General features: G+C 36.6%; 1 long non-coding RNA gene across 2 annotated transcripts; it reads right to left on the minus strand.

Annotated features, from left to right (window-relative positions):
• Positions 1 to 252: 252 nt before the first annotated feature.
• On the minus strand, positions 253 to 16,493 carry LOC140681721 (uncharacterized). Of its 2 annotated transcripts, XR_012052827.1 has the most exons (4): positions 11,956 to 16,493; positions 8,967 to 9,046; positions 5,563 to 5,783; positions 253 to 3,740 (listed from the first exon to the last, which is right to left on the minus strand). It is a non-coding gene; the product is annotated as an uncharacterized lncRNA (long non-coding RNA). The 2 variants fall into 2 exon arrangements; XR_012052826.1 differs by having other exon boundaries at positions 253 to 5,783; positions 11,956 to 16,486.
• Between the last annotated feature and the right edge of the window lie 262 nt (positions 16,494 to 16,755).

The following is a 16,755-nucleotide window of genomic DNA, read 5'->3' on the forward strand; positions in this document are numbered from 1 at the left end:
TAAATCCCAATCTAATCTCCATATATAGTTTCCACCATTTCCTACAGTCTTGAAGCTACTGAGTGAATTTTGTGGTTTTGGGAGATACATGAAGGGAATGAAACTCAAAGCCTGAAGTTTAGAAAAGATTGGCCCAGTTAGCTTAATGGCTTAAGGGAAAAGCAGTAATTTTTATTATCTTTTTTTGTTTTTTTTTTTTTTTTTTTGTTGCATTTTAAAGAAACAGGAGGCCCGTAGTTGGGAAAAGTATGGTAAATTTTTCCTTTCTTTTCATCCTTTTCCTAACAAGATCATTCTCTAATCCATTTTTTTGCTGAACCTTACAACCTGCCTTACATTTTTTTCTTGTTCTTATTGATTTTGTCCTGTATTATCTAAGCTGCTGAGTTACTGCATTTGGAATGGATTATGGTTTGGCTCTATCTGATTTATTTCACATAAAATGTGTTGGATAACAGACAGATCAATTTTCAATTTGCTGTGTAAGATTCAGATCATGTCTTCAAAGCATTTTCTCTTACATACATCTACAAATGCATGTACTGCCTCAAAGCAGAGAAACAAACTGATGAGATCTGCACTGAAATTTAAAAAATTTCTCTTACAACTTGACGATAAGTAGGGATGGATAAACTAGCACGAATAAGAAAGAAACTAAGACTTCATGCAACATACAGCAGCAAAAGTGTATTTCCGACATTATTCCTCATCTGTTTTTATAGAAAATATAAACAAACATAAAATTCTGAGCCTAAACAAGTTAATGGAAGAAGTTCAAATCTCTTTCAAAGAGCAGGATTTCATCTAGAGGGTCACAAGATCTTCCTCCAGTCAGATAGACCCATGTAAACCTATTCAAGTTACTGTAGAGCACTGAGCTATGCAGTCTGGCTCTCCATTGACTTTGATCATAAGAACATATATCAGCTAAAATATAGATTAAGAACGTAGTCACACCGTGGTGCTTCTGTAATCAGTACAGCAAGAAAGGGAAAGAGAGACTTATCTTCAGAGAATAATTCTTACTTTCTGTATAGAGCACCTATTTCTTTCCATTGACCACAGCAGAAAATAAAAGCAATTATTTTATTAATAGATCATATACAATTCAGTACTTAAAGATAGAAAAATCAACACTTCTGACCACAGATCACATGTTCTGTTTTGCTATGTCTGCTAGGATAATGAAAAGCTCTGTCTAATCAGTTTTCTAAGTTTAGGTGCACTTGTCCAGGCAACACGACACCATTTTAAATGACAAAAAAGCCTAAATGTTTCAAAGGACCCCTACTTGAATTTGGAAAGGCATTCAAAAATTTTTAAATTTTGATGGAGATCTGTATTCATGGATAACATAATGGAAAGATCCTGAACATATTATTTCATTTTACATTCACTGGCTCAAGTTATAATAGTAACTGGGCTTTCATTGTGGAATTTTGGTACAACTGCTGCCTGGAATAAATGTGAAATTAGTCGCAGCAGATGGTCTCTGCCTATTCCTGGTGTGTGGATTTCTCTCTCATATATTTTCAAGAAAAATAACTCTAGGAAAGAAGCATGTCATAATAACCAACAGCCATCAAGTGGGAGCAAATAGCTGCTACACTCCACTCTGGGATGACTGTGCTTCAGAATTATAGAACTGGGAAAGCTGGGCTATATTTATAAAGCACAGTAAGAGTCTGGAATGAGAGACTCTAATAAATGTTAGATTTCTACATACCCAGTCATAGTAGTAAAATACTCATTGTGGGCTGGTAGTTGCCGTTGCATTTCATTCTGGTCTCTGGTTTAGAAAAAAATGCTCCTTTATAGGGCATACTAACAATAGCACTGTCACATACTCCCAGAAAGAAGAAAAAGATTATGTAAGGAACTCAATTCATAGTAACAACACAGATTGGACAAGAAAAATGTGTGATTTCTAAACAAAATGTGTAGCATCCATCTCCAGCCATCAGTGCACATTCACAAGCTCATTTAATTATTATTTTTTTCAGAAATGCCCCCACCCCACAAAAGACATGCTCTTGGGTTCAAAATGCATGATTGCTCATTTCAAAATCCAAATGTGTCAATAATAGCTGATACTATTTGGTAATGTGCTTATAAAGCATACTTGGACTTTACACAGTATATTCTAGCAGTCCAGATTATTTGCTACAAATAATTGTTTACAGTTTAGGTTGGGAAGAACATGCTACCTTGGATAAATTTCTAACACTGAGATTTAAAAAATCCCTAAAAAAAGCGTACTTGTCTGGTATTTATCAATTAGTCATGCAGGCTTTGTTAGAAAGGCACCACTGGCCTTTAAATATATAAACAGATGGAAAACTGCCATAATGATTGAAGAACTTGACAAATGGCTTATTCACAATAATGATGGAGCATCTCACCTACAAGGAAATTCTGAAGGAACTGTGATTGTTCAGCCTGGAGAAGAGAAGACTTTAGGGTGACCTGATTGCAGCCTCCAAGAACCTGAAAGGAGCCCTCCAGAAAGTGGGAGAGGGACTATTTACAAAGCTGTGTAGGGACAGAGCAAGGGGGAAGGGCTCCAAACGAAGAAGAATAAGTTTAGATCAGATATGAGGAAGAAAATCATTACTTTGAGGGTGGTGTGACAGCAAAACAAGTTGCTCAGAGAACTTGCGGGTGCTCCATCCATCCCTGGGAGTGTTCAAGGGCAGTTTCAATGGGACTTGCAGCATCCTGGTCTAGTGGAAGCTGTCCCTGCCCATGGCAGGGGGTCAAAACTAGATGATCTTTAAGGATTCTTTCAACCCAAACCAGTCTATGATTCCATGATACAGGTAGGAGATGCATATATATAGCCATTTACATGTCCATAAGAAATTTAATCCTTTTATCTGTGATTGGCAAATTAATATCTGACAATATGTAATTTTGATTCACATCTATATTTTGGTACTTTAGTAAAATGGGCCTAATACACTGGCTCTTTACTTTCACTGTGATTCAAAGACTCCAGGTTATGCTATTTTACTAGCTTATTGCAGCAGTTGCACAAATTTGTAAATGCGTTTTGAATATTTAACATACCTGGTAATTTAAAGATTTTGAATAGTTCAAAAACTATTTAACAAGATCTGAATGGAAGTCTAATCTTGCATCACTTGACTCAATGAGATGAGTGACTGAAGGCTTTCATTAATCTCAAATTGCATTCTGGAAAATGTTTAGGATTTATATCCAGCTTGTTTTGGCACACATGTGTACACATGTGAACCAGTGGTTCAATTTGAATCTGGGCATCAGTTGCATCAGGTATGAATAACGTCTTTTTTCAAAGTAGCAAATGCACTGTTTATAATTCACAGAAATCTTACACATACCATGCAACCTCCGGTCCACATATTTGTAAAATTGCTTTTAGAGGCTATTTGACTCATCTATATAATTTCTGTTCACAAAGATATAAAATTTATTGAGCTTTCCATTGTAAATTTTTAGTTCAATTGAACATACTTTTAAATTATAAATTAGCTATTTCTGTCCACAATACTGAATAATCCTCATGGTAATATTTTATTCATAGTAAAGATGAACCAGCAATTAAGGCTTTGGAGTTTGAGATTCATAGTTAATATTTTCTAATGTTCAAGTAGAGTCAAATAAGGTAGGGGATATAAAATGATAGTGTAGGCAAAGGATAGATGACTTGAAGCTGATAACCCTGAAGACTTTAAGCAGTTCTGTGGCAGTTTCTCTGTCTGAAAATAACAAAGGTAATCGTATTAGTGTATGGGAAATAAACACAGACAGCACATGACAGACAGTATAACTCACTCTTTTGGATAAGGGGGAAGCAAATCATTGTGAATTATACAGCCATCACAAATCTTGACAAATTTCAAAACAACTGTCAGTCATTCTGGAGAATGTTATGTGACTCCAGGGACAGGGTTAATTCAGGCTAGGGCAACAGTTCATAAACAAATAATCACAGTAATCTTCATAAGATTTCTACTATTTCTTCAACATCTTGATCTTTTTTCCACATCATTAGACTAGTTTTAAGGATTTTTTTTTGAGAACAAACTTCTCAGGTTTTTCTTGCAATACTACAGTAATCACCGGGGAATCAAAGTGATATTTAATTTTTATAATTCCTATATTATTTTTGATTTTTGTATGAGAGTACATTGTCCAGAAATATCATTTAACATTCTAGACTAATATTTTCTTCTTCTTTCCTGCAGTCATTTGCACCTTTAGTTTTATAAATTATCCTTGCAGAATACTAAACTTTTGGGGTTGGCATGGATCAAAGGTGAAGCAAAGCCTACTTAAAAACTTAAGTTTTGAGTATTATACTGTATACACAGTTCTAAAAGCACAGTAATAATTAACAGTAGTGCAGAAAAATGTCAAAAGTATAATTCTTTGAATTAATTTTTAATTGCTGTCTTTCTAACCTAGTTAAGGCTTACACAGTCATACATAGTAATAAATTCAAATTCTGTTGCTCTTTTCTGTGCTTCCTGAATTAAATTTTTTACAGTATGAAGACCTTTAAGATTCAGTTAAGATTCACTTTGTAGTTCACTACAGATATCATTTTTTCCTTAGCTTATTTCAGTTTTTTGCATTTCTCATTATCTTTGCCCCAAGAAAGTTAGGTAAAAGAAAACACAGCTATCCTGGAATAGCTGGTTTCTACGCTTTTTACATTGGCCTAGTAATAGCCTTTCCCACATTTACTGTGCACCATTTTCAGAATTTTCAGGGTTCTCAGAATCATCCCCTTTTATTCTCTTTTCCTTATTTTCCTCTTATGTGGACAAGACCTATGTTTTTTAAGATGGACTTATTAGTCTTTTACCAGTTACTGTCCAGAGACCAGTCATTCGTGAGGTCTTTGATCTAACAAAACACTCAAGTGCAAGATCATTATTAACTGAGAATACTGTCATATTTATGGAGTCTATCCCAGAACTCAAATGCTCAGTCTGTACTATTAATTTTCTGAAATTTTGATTTCTATCCATGTATTTTATAAACCAGGGGGAAAAACCTCAGATTTTGTATGACCTGCTGTTATTATTGTTCTGGAGGGCAGACTTTTATAAGCATTTAGTTGATCTAAAGTCCTCCCATTTATTATAGGAAAAGGTTTTCTGTTTTTCATTTTCCTTTGTCATATAAGGTGCTACAATTTCATGATAGGCTAAATGAGCAAGAGGAGCTAATAAGTGCTCCTGACTTTCTGTCCTGACAAAGACACAATTTTACTGGTATAGCAGCTGAGCAAGTTCAGGAAGGAAAATAATTTTTTTAATTTTTATTTTAGTTTACTGTGGTTTTAGTTATACCAAAAAGTAAAAAAAAAAAAACCAAAACCAAAAAAACCCAAACAAACAAACAAAAAACCCAAAACAAAACCACAAAACTCACAACTCCAATTCTCCAATTTATAAAGAAACATGGAACATGCTATGGGATGAAGTCTAAAGGACCCTGGTTACCAACAGTTTACACATTTTTATGCTTTGTAGTATACCTATTTCTTTCTTCAGATCAGTTTCTACTTACTCTGATCAATCAAATAACACAAAAATGTCAGCATTTTGCACTCCAGCTGGCTCACTCCCATCCATGTTCAATGCTAAATAAACAGCCTGTCTTTAAGCACTTATCAGTTTATTTCAAAGCAAAACTTTTTCTCATAAATTCGAAGCCACAGATAGCAGATGAACAATCAAACTCATTTTTTTCCCCATTCTGGGCTTGTTTTAGCTTTTCTTTTCTCTCACCTGCAAGAAAGGAAAAAATCCAAACAGTAATATAGCAAAATATAATAATTTTCCATGTGTTCACATTTTGCTGGTATTTAACAATTCAAAATAATACAATGTACAGCTTTCCAATGCAAGAGCTTCCATTCAGTGCTCCCAAGTTCATTGCTAACTTCATTATCTCTGTGCTATATGCCCTTTAGTAACCAGAAAGTAGAATATATGCTATGATTCAAAGAGATAAAAAACATCAATTATCACAAGTGTTTGAACAGATTCAGCTACCCACCCTCCCCTGTTTGTTTAAGTGCATATACAATTGCTCTGGGTTTGATTTCAGTTTTAGTGATCAGCCAGATATTTAGGTATTCAAATACCTAGGAAATTTCCCTCAAACAAGTGCTGAAACAAAGGTGCACTTCAAACTCTCTGCAGTTACAATTTTTTTATAATGAAAAAGCAAGAGAAAAGAAGGTTTTAGAAAACCTGTCTGGTGCCAGACATGCATGAATATTGAGAACCAAGGACAATGCATCCTTTATCCCTTGTCTATGAAATCAGCTTGTAAGCAAAAACTTCATCTACAGCACAAATATTCTGGTAGCACCTTTCATTTGAATTTCAATTGTAATGACAATTTTTAAAAAATTGTGTTCATTTGGGAGCAGTTCTCTGTCAGAAGAAAATGTTTCATTGGTTAAGTCGCTTGAAATCAAGAGCTGAAGCATCTGAGTTGTTAGCACCACCAATCTTTTCAAGCTGTTTCAATTTCTTTGCTTTTTATTTATTTTTTATATGTTTTATTTCATTTAAGAGAGACATTGTACAGATATTTGATTACACCCCAGAATGTTGAAAGGATCTGCATTGATTATGAAACTTTTTTCAAGTGAAAGGTTCCATGCAAGCAAGTGCAATGTAAAGAGGAATAGACACTGTAAACATGCATTGAAATTAATCTATTAATAAGATAACAATTTAAAATTTAACACAATTTTCACTGAAACAAGATTCTCAAGGGTGATTACGGATATGTGTGCTTTGCTCTGCTTGGTTTACCCCCTTGACTTTGGAACTTTCAGATAAGGATATGTTTTGGTGCATTTGATTCAATAAACCTGTGTGTTGTATGTACAGAAAACAAGGATGTAAGACAATTGTTAAAGCTGTTACAGGTGAACTTCAAATAGCAAGAATATGAAGAAAAAACAGTGGAAACTTCAGCACACCATTGGGGGTTTTTTAGAAATCTGACCTGATATCTTCAGCAGTTTTATTTTCCCTTACAGACAGTACAGCATATTGGTCTAGACTGTCCTGCTGCAGTATGTTTCAGGCTGGCCAACATAGGATATGTCTGTTTTGCTGTCTGCTTCTACTCTGAACCAGTATTGCAGCACAGAAAAACAGAAAAGCTTTCTTTCCTGATCAAACAAACAAAAAAGTCTCTTTTATCATTTCCCTGTGATGTGTACACACATAATGGCCATCTCAGTAGGAAGGAAAAACATTGTAAACTAAAATAAAGGACAAGAATATTAGGAGTAGATTATGCAACAGCTTATGCAACTAGATCAAATTGGTTTGCTTTTGTCTTCTTCATTGTTTTTCATCAAACTCTGTATATCAATGTCTGTATAATATTATTTTTGTGTAGATTGCAAACACTGTTATACCTGAACTACTTGCTGCAAAAGTAATTGTTTGTATTTCTAGAATGATGATTTTTTTTCATTCCTTGTACAATTCCTTTTCAGAGTAATGATATGACAGATTTGACCAGAGATGTTTCCTGATATCTTTTGAATATGAAACATCCCTAAACAAATGCTTTGTTGTGTACATGCACTGTGCACCATTTTCTAGTGGAGCTGCTTCCCGGGGGCGGGAGATTGCCTCTGGAGGTTGTTCTGACCAAATTGGATCCTGCCTGAGGGAATCTTTTATTTTGCTGTTAAGTGAAAAGGGAAGTAATTTCTTTTTAAGAGGTATTTTTGGAAAGGCTGCATATTTTGCTACAGCCAAAGTTGCTGCTTCACAGAGAGGATGGATGGTCAGAGGCAAAGTGAGGCTGCCTTGGCACCAGAAGTTGAATAAAGGCTGAAAGGTCTGCAAAGCTGCTTGACATTCTCTCATAGACTAGAGATGCAAGGTGGAATGCTAGAATTGCTGTGGGGTAAAGTTTATGATGATCTGTTTGTCAGACACTCACACTGACACACGAATCCCTCTCATCTTTCTAAGTCCTTGAAAGTTCCTAGACACATCCTCTCAAAAAGGTTTACTACAGACAATATGTTTTTGTGTTCCATTTTGGAAAAGCTTATCAGACTAGGGACAGCAAACCTTGTCAGAAAATTTACTCTGCTTCTTACTTTCATTTGATAAAACCTCCAAGAAAATGCAATTAAAAATTTAGTCAGACTCGAAAACATAGCACATCAGTGTCCAGCCCAAGAGAAATCCGTGGGTGTAGAAATGTTATTCATAAAGTTTTTTCTGTTTTTTTCAGTTTAAGTTTTCTGAATTCCATTTTAAACTTAGAAGAATGAGTCTATGAACATAGACTACTGACTTATGTGAAAGTCTTATCATTATTCCATACTGTTTCTAGAGGAAAAATATTCAGCAAAAAAGTTCTTTCCAGACTGCTATCAAAACCCAATTAATATATTTTTCAGTATTTTCAGGTGCGTCTTTATTATAATTACATTCGTTTTATAACTTTGTTCTAAGAATATATGTATATTTTTTCCAGTTTTCTCTGGCACATATGACTATATACACATTGAAACATATATATGCCTATCTATGTATGCATATATTTTTCCCCTGTGTATTTATAGCCTAATTCTTCTGTCAACTGAAGTTCTGACAGTGATTACAAATGTATCAGAACATTATCTGTATTTTCAGCTTCTAGTGCTCCTTTTGTGCAATATTTGTATTCCATAATCCTGTAATGACAGGACATCATTTGCTTTCTGCCCGTAGCTTGCTTATTCTTTGCTTGTCTAAAGTTCTGTTGTACTATATCTCAAACTACTCTTTTGTTCATGTCCTACATTTCCTTTGCCTTTTTGCCTTTTTTTTTTTTTTTTTTTTTTTTTTACTGTCCTTGCCTTTTTCTATTTTTATCTTCTGCTTTTAATCCCACTTCATGTTTCCTTCAGAGATTTTCAAAATGTTACACTGACTTACCAGAAAATCCCTTCAGGGTTTCATTTTCTCACAACAACTTGGGAAACTTTTCATGCTGAATTCATGTCACTTGAGAATATCTGGATAAATAGACAAGATGTTGAAGGACTGACTATAGAAAAATTGCAGGTAATGACTAATTTTAATCTGACTCTGTCAGATATTGTCAAATTATACACTAATGGATAAGAACAGGACCCCCAACATGAAATCCCCAACATCTTTCAGATAAATGAGCAAGCTCTGGATGCATTTAACTCACATATCTACACTACCAAGACTGACATGAAGAGATCTTTTATTTTTCTTCAGGGAATTTCTTTGGGAGATGTCTCCCTATGCTATTTCCCACAGAAAATTCAAAAGTCTGACATTGTAACAGCCATCCTCTCTGACTGAGTTATTGTGCTTTGGTCCATCAGGAATACAATGAACATCACCTTGAATTACCAACAGAAAGTGGCTAGGTGGAAGTTCTTCACTCCTATAATGACAATCTGCTGTGTTTCTTCAGAGCTCTAGGTTTTCCTGTGAGTGTTCAGTTCAAGGTTGCTTTTTAGAAAATATCTAGAAAGATCTATATGTATAAAAATGCCTATCTATATGTGTAAGAAATTAAGAGTTTAATTTTCTTTCAAAGCCACTTTATGACTGTGTTTATGAATACAGCTGAAAATAGCCTAAGGGACAAAAGAGAGATCGATCAGAGATTAAGAATGTCATGGTTTTGTACATTGTCATGAAAAATAAAACTGCCATTTTATTAGTTCTCTCAAAAATACACACTTACATAGTTTCTTCACGTTTGCAATCTCAAAGTAACAATTTGATTATATCAAAGGAGTCTTAGGAGTTCTGGAAAGAAGCATCTTTCTCACTTGGAAGTGAAATCTGCAAACTCTTAGAATATGAGCTTCAGCATTAGGCTGAATATTCATTTGTTGATTTTTACACAACAAACAATCAATAACTATCATTCACAAGCTCCTATGATGTGGTGCTTCCTGAATACCTTTTTATCTGACATCTAAGCAGTGATTTATTTCACTGACAAGTAATGTGGCAAGCAAACTTTTGTGCATGTATTTTTAATTATGATTATAGGGTTTTTTCTTAGCACTAAAAATTTTATCCAGAAATATAGTTAAAATTTCCCTTATAACTTCTGGTTATGTATTTTATTAATCTTATGAAACCATGGGTTTGAAACTTACTTCTTTACTTCAGTCTACAGTCTAGTGTGTATTTTTGAAAAACTCTCAGACAGTTAATTCAGATTTTCCTGAGTAATAGAATAAAAGCATGTAATGATTAGCATCTCAAAATGCTAATTACTAATGAGAAGTAATAACAAAGCAGAAAACCAACTGAGGTGAAAACGGGATTAAACACTTTCCATACAAAAAGTTATTACTTTTACTCAACTGACCTGAGTCTCATAAAACAATATGTGAGGATTTGAGGAAAACCTGAATCCATCTTAAAGCTATGAAAAAGACTGTTAAGTAGATTCTTTGAAATAGAGATTTTTTAAAGGCTATATGCTATGCAAGAATAACAGCAGTTAAAAGGACAAAAATTGGAAGGGTTTTGCCAATTCTTTTGACTAAATAGAATCACAGAATCACAGAATAAGCTGACTTGGTATGGACCCATCAGTATCATTGAGTCCAACTCCTGGCCCTGTACAGGACCATCCTCAAGAGTCATACCATGTGCCTGAGAGCATTGTCCATACACTTCTTGAACTCTCTTAGGCTGTGACCACTTCTCTGGGTAGTTTGTTCCAGTGCTCAACCAATCTCTGGGTGAAGAACCTTTTCCTAATATTCAATCTAAATCTCCCTTGACACAACCCCACACCATTGCCCTCAGGTCCTGTCACTGGTCACCGGAGAGATCAGTGTCTGCCCTTCCTCTTCCTCTCACAAGGAAGTTGCAAACTGTAATGTACTGAAACTCAGTCTCCTCTTCTCCAGGCTGAGCAGAACAAGTGACCTCAGCCTCTTCAAAACTCTTCATTACCCTCCTTTGGACACATAGCTTTATATCTTTCTTACATTTTGGCTCCCAAACCAGCCCCCAGCACTCGAGGTGAGGCTGCCCCAGTGCAGAGCAGAGCAGGACAATCCCCTCCCTTGCCTGGCTGGAGATGCTGTGCCTGATGCACCCCATGACAGGGCTGGCCCTCCTGGCAACCAGGGTACTGCTGGCTCATGTTCAACTTGCCATTGATCAGGAGTCTCAGATCCCTTTCTGTGTTGCAACTCTCCAGGCTCTCATTCCCCAGTCTGTACATCCAGAGTTGCCTCATCCCAGGTGCAGAATCTGGCACTTACCTCTGTTAAAATTCATAAAATTGGTGATTGCCCAGCCCTCTAGCTTAAGGTTGCTCTGCAGGGTCTCCCTGCCCTCACAGAAGTCAACAGCTCCTCCCATCTTTGTATCATTTGTGAACTTGTGCAGTTTCCCTTCCTGTACAATGTCCAAGTCATTCATGAGAATGTTGAGGAGCACAGGGCCAAGGATGGAGCCCTGTGAAACCCCACTACTGACAGGTCACCAGTCTGATGTCACCCTACTCACTGTAACCCTTTGTACCCAACTTGTGAGCCAGCTACTCACCTATTGCACAAACTATTTATCCAGTTGAGTGCAGGAACTTTTTTCCAGAAGTGCGGAATTGTGTTATTATATGTTTTACCACATTTGTATTATGTATAAGTTCGTTCCATGTACCCCCCGTGCTCTGTAATGACCCCCCGGGTCTTCCCATCTCTCCCCGCGGTTTGTTGTCCCCGAGAAATTGCAAAGTCACTGTGTTTACCCCCCAGATGCCTGCCTGTCACTCGGGATCCCTTCCCCCCCACCTAGAATCTTCTACTCGGAACGCTGAGAGATAGGCAGACGACCTGGGACCCTCCACCTGTCTGCCCCACATTGGATGCACCCCTGCACCCCACTGCCCTCAGACCCCCCGTGGCATTACCCCATTGGCTGCCCCAGTTTTCCTCTGTCCTGTACTTAATCCGTCCGTGGGCGCGGCACATCCGGGGCTTTTCTCCTGGCTGGCACCCGCGCGCTGCTGCCGCCCCGCCCGAGCAGCCGCCGCTTCTCTTGGCCGGCTCCGGCACGCGCCGCCCCGCCCCGCTCGGCAGCGTGGCACAGACAAACACTGGCGCGGCAAGCCACGGCCCCTTCGGTTATTGCTTTCCCTGTTGGGTTGCAATAAATCGGAATTCTGCCCCCGGGAGAAAAGTCTCTCTCCTTTTATTCGCCGTGGGACTCGCCGCTTGCTCTCAGACTCACGCAACCCCGCCTGAAGCCCGCGAGGGCTCAGCGGGAGGAACGGAAGCTGCCCGCGCTCCCCTTTCCCCCCGGAGCTAGCTGGGACGAGGCGGGGAAAGAGAGCATACCGCACAGAAGGATCCTGTGAGAGACAGTACCAGAAACTTTACTAAAATCCAAAAAAGATTACACCAGCTGGGTTCCCTTGGTCATCTGGGGGAGTTATCTTGTCATAAAAAGAAATCAGGTCTGAATAAAAGACTAGATCAAAAACACCTTCATTCTGATGGTAGATGTGGATATGTACATTATATTATTATGTATGGAAATACTTGGCTTGCATACACACTGTGTGGATGTAAGTTAACTGCGATGACATTTAGAGAACTGGGTATGGGGGATTCTCAGCGTGTGAGGGGCTCACCATTCCTGGCACAGTGATCTTGTGGGATCTGCTGCCTTTGCTGCAATGTGATGTGATTACCCTACCTGTCCTGATAATTACATTTTTACATTGCTAAGATAATTTGAATTTTAGGTAACCCAATTTCATCTGGCTGCCTAAAGACTGCTTGACATCAGTAGTCAGAGATTAAAATATTGTGACATGCATAGTTTCTTGGTAGTAAGCTACAGCTACTGTGCACTTGGACATTAGCCAAAATCTTTAATCAAATGGATGTATGGGATCTCATACATTCATATATGGGATTCATCAGAGAAATGCAGACACCTACTGCTGGTAGTCAACTACACTGGAAGAATCATCCTACTCTCTCTTTGGACCTAGAGAGAAATAGCCACTACCAAGAAAGACACAGTGACTCACACTAAAGCGAATGTCTAAAAAAGACCTGATAAATCACTCTTCAAAAATGCTCAGTCCTCTCCCAAATGTGAGAAGAACTCAGCTTGGTCATAAAATTTCTAAAGTTAAGTAAAATGTATCCTACCTCTGGCATCCAATTTATTGCGGTCTTTTTTATGGGATATGGTAATATAACAGATTTACCGAATACTTCCTAAGGGATTTTTTTTATTACTTTACATATTTTATTTATACCTCTTAGCAGAGAACAAGCCTACTGTTACTTACAGAAGACCATGACAGACCTTTTCCCATCAGCAGCAAAGAGCAGAAGCATTTAAAAGTACTCAGTTGACTCCAGATAGTATTTTCTAACACGTAAGAACTTGTAGATAAATGCCAGAGCCATGAGTTATAGTAAGTTTCAGTTCTATAAAGTAGTATACAACAAACTTTTACATTATCTTCATATTGTCTTTTCCCCAGATAAATGCATTCCAAGTTTTTTGCTTACATACAGAATCAAAAAAGAAACTGAGAATAAGAGCAAACAAACACATTATGCATGACTTAAATGAAAGGTCACAAAATTATTCTGAGCTTTGTTGTCTACAGAAGACTTAAATTCACTAATATTTATACTTTCACTCTTGACATCTGAGAAATTTTCTGGCAGGCAGTTCTGCTTGCATAGAGACATTATCACAGGAATCAGAAGAGAAGGTTTGAATTAGTTTTCTGCATAAACTATCCTTCAGAAATTAAAGGTTTGAGTTTTATTTTAAATCTGTGGCAACAGAGAGGTTAGTGATTCAGATCCCCAGAAGAGAAAGCCTCAAGAGAAGACCTAGGATTTATTTATCTCAACATTTTAATTAATGCTTCTCAGAAAGAACAAATCACAAAGCAAAACAGGTAACAACCCTGGCTTATTCTGCAAAGAAAAAAATCTCTTTTTATAAAACCAGAAATTTTTTATTGTATTCAAAGCTTGTAGCAATGACATGAACCTGAGACAATTTTCTGCCCCTACATCAAGTGCAAAGTTAGATCCAATGATTGCACCTGTATCTTTGAAGAGAAAAAAAAAACACTTGGGTGTTTGGTAAATGATCCAAACCACAGAGGGGTTTCCATCTTAGCAGATGATTTTTTAGATGGTATGATTACGTATCATGAGTGGAATATACAAAATTTGTACCTCTCATACTAGTGTGGCAAATGTTTATCCTCTACCTTTCATTTTCTATAAAGCTAGATTCTTTTTTAAAGAAAGGTATGTCAATAACCTATATTACATTAAAAGTTTTGTTGGATTTTTTCTTTTAATTTTGCAAACTTTTAAAAACATTTTTGTGGTTACCTCTAAAGACTGATGTCTCAGTAACAGAGTATCAAGCTGTCTTTCCTGACTCCCAGTGACTGCATCAGAGTTTCTCCAGCTAAGCAATGCCTTTAAGTGTTATTGGTTTTACATATTTTATGTTTCTGTTTTCTAAGTAGTCCTGCTAGTAAAAAAGAAGTCAAACATTTCCTCTTTGTCTCTAATAAAAATGACATTAAGTGATGAAATACACTGAAATACGCCCAGTCTCTGAATCTGAAACGTAACTCACAATATCTGTCAGTTGCTGCAGTTGCTATCCATACAGGTTACTTTAAAACAACTCTATGAACCTATTCAGAGCTATAATGACATACACAAAAAAGGAAAACTGTTTACAAATTCACTCTAATTCAATATGTTTTGCTTCTAAGTGTTTGAAGTACCATTCATGTTCATTTGGCAGAGAACATATTTTCCATTTATTCTTGATATCCTTTACAACTCTATTCCGGATTCTTATATTCTCAAATATTAAGAAATATGGTTAAACTCATGACAAAATGTTCAATATTTTCCACTAATATACTTTCAGATACTGCTCAATGCTGCTAAAAGTTTTGTCCAAGATCATGACTTGTAGGTCTTTAGACATTGACACCCTTCTGAACATGGATCTCAGTGTCTTCATGGAGACAGTAGAATGCATTTAAGTGTCTGTGAGATGCAGGGTCTGCATTGTGTGAAAGAGGAGAGATCAGTAAAATAAAGATGAGAAGATAAATTCCAAGATATCCTCACTTTAAGGAGTTGTCAAGAATATCTTGTGTACTTTCTAGGTATCTCTGTGTTTTGTGGGAGGTTTTTTCTTTATAAAGTGTTATGGTGACCTGGGAACACTTATTTTATATCTTCTTCTCTCTCAGATGATGCACAAGAATTTTCTCAGCCTAACTCTTCAGTGTCTTCTCTGCTAAAATATTTTAAAGGTTTTCAAAACAGGACAAGTAGAAAAACCCCAGTTGTTTGGGGCTGAAATTTATGTTATAGGATAGGAATTTTGATAAGTCAGTAATTGGCAGAGATTCTCTTACTGATACAGACACAGGCAAGAAATATTTGGAAAGTTAGAAAATATGTGTTTAATGAGATCTTTCATTATGGCATAGGGGAAAATATAGGCAAGTTTTAGGCATACATTTTCTAAACTGGACAATTATTAATTGCTCCTACTACTCTTTAATGGCACAAACAGAAGTGTGTTCATTGAAAGACTCCACTATTTGTGTGTTAAAAGGATGACTGGAATAAAATGAGCTGTTCTCTACACTTCATTAATTTCAATAAAATGGGAAGTACAATCTTTGAATGGCTGGCTGATTCAAAAGAGCATGCAATTATTTTAAGAAATAAGAGTCCATAGAGAGAGTGTAGTAGCACAATCTTACACAACAGGACAATATGCTGTTGATTTTTGACCTTCTAATGTTCCAAGTTGGCAGAAATTTTTGAAGTGACCTTTTAGGCTGCAATATATTTGCCATTTTTTGTGTCAGCCTCTGATTTTCCTTACCATGTGAGTCACACAACTGCTGCTAATGTAAACTTTTCACCTGAGCAATTGATTTATGCATGTGCCTGCAAACACAGACACAGAGTACCAAGGCTTTGCCAATATTGAGAGAATGAGAAGTGTATCGTGTTACAGATTACAAGTCTCTGCTCCTCCTCATCATTCAAAACCACATTTGAAAAATATTTTGCATTTCAGACAAAAATAGAAAACATTTTATAATGTTCAAAAGCAAGATGCTAATATTAACCTACTGCATTTTTAATGTACTTAGAAGACATGCATTTCCTTTTCAAATTCAATAAAATCTTATGGTAAATGTATAGATGTCTCTAGAAATGTGTATTATTTACATTGATTTCTTCACTATACAAATAAAATTTCAGCCTTTCAATTTCTGGCTTCTAGAGATTTTTCAATCATTAATAAATTGCTTTTAGAGGCCTATCACATTAATTCTTTGAGGCAAAAGAGGTTGGAAGGGTATGGCATTAAGAATTTAAATTAGGCCTCTGACAGATTTGCAGAGGCAATTTAAAACCAAATTGTAAGGCTCCAGCTTCACATGTCCACTCCTGTGAGAGGTACTCAATCCAACTGAACCGGGTTGAACGTGTTCCAAATTCATAGATCTTATTTTGCTATGTAAGAGCCTAGAATCTTCCCTTAACCCCTTCTCTATGTAAACTTCCCCTCTCCACAGAGGTTTAGCTACTTGACACCAAGGGTTCAAAGCCCAAACTGGTATGGTTCAGTTGAATAACCTTGGTTTGGACTGATGAGGAATTTGCAAAGT

Source organism: Taeniopygia guttata, chromosome 1A (assembly GCF_048771995.1).
Source record: "Taeniopygia guttata chromosome 1A, bTaeGut7.mat, whole genome shotgun sequence".
Lineage (NCBI taxonomy): Eukaryota > Metazoa > Chordata > Aves > Passeriformes > Estrildidae > Taeniopygia > Taeniopygia guttata.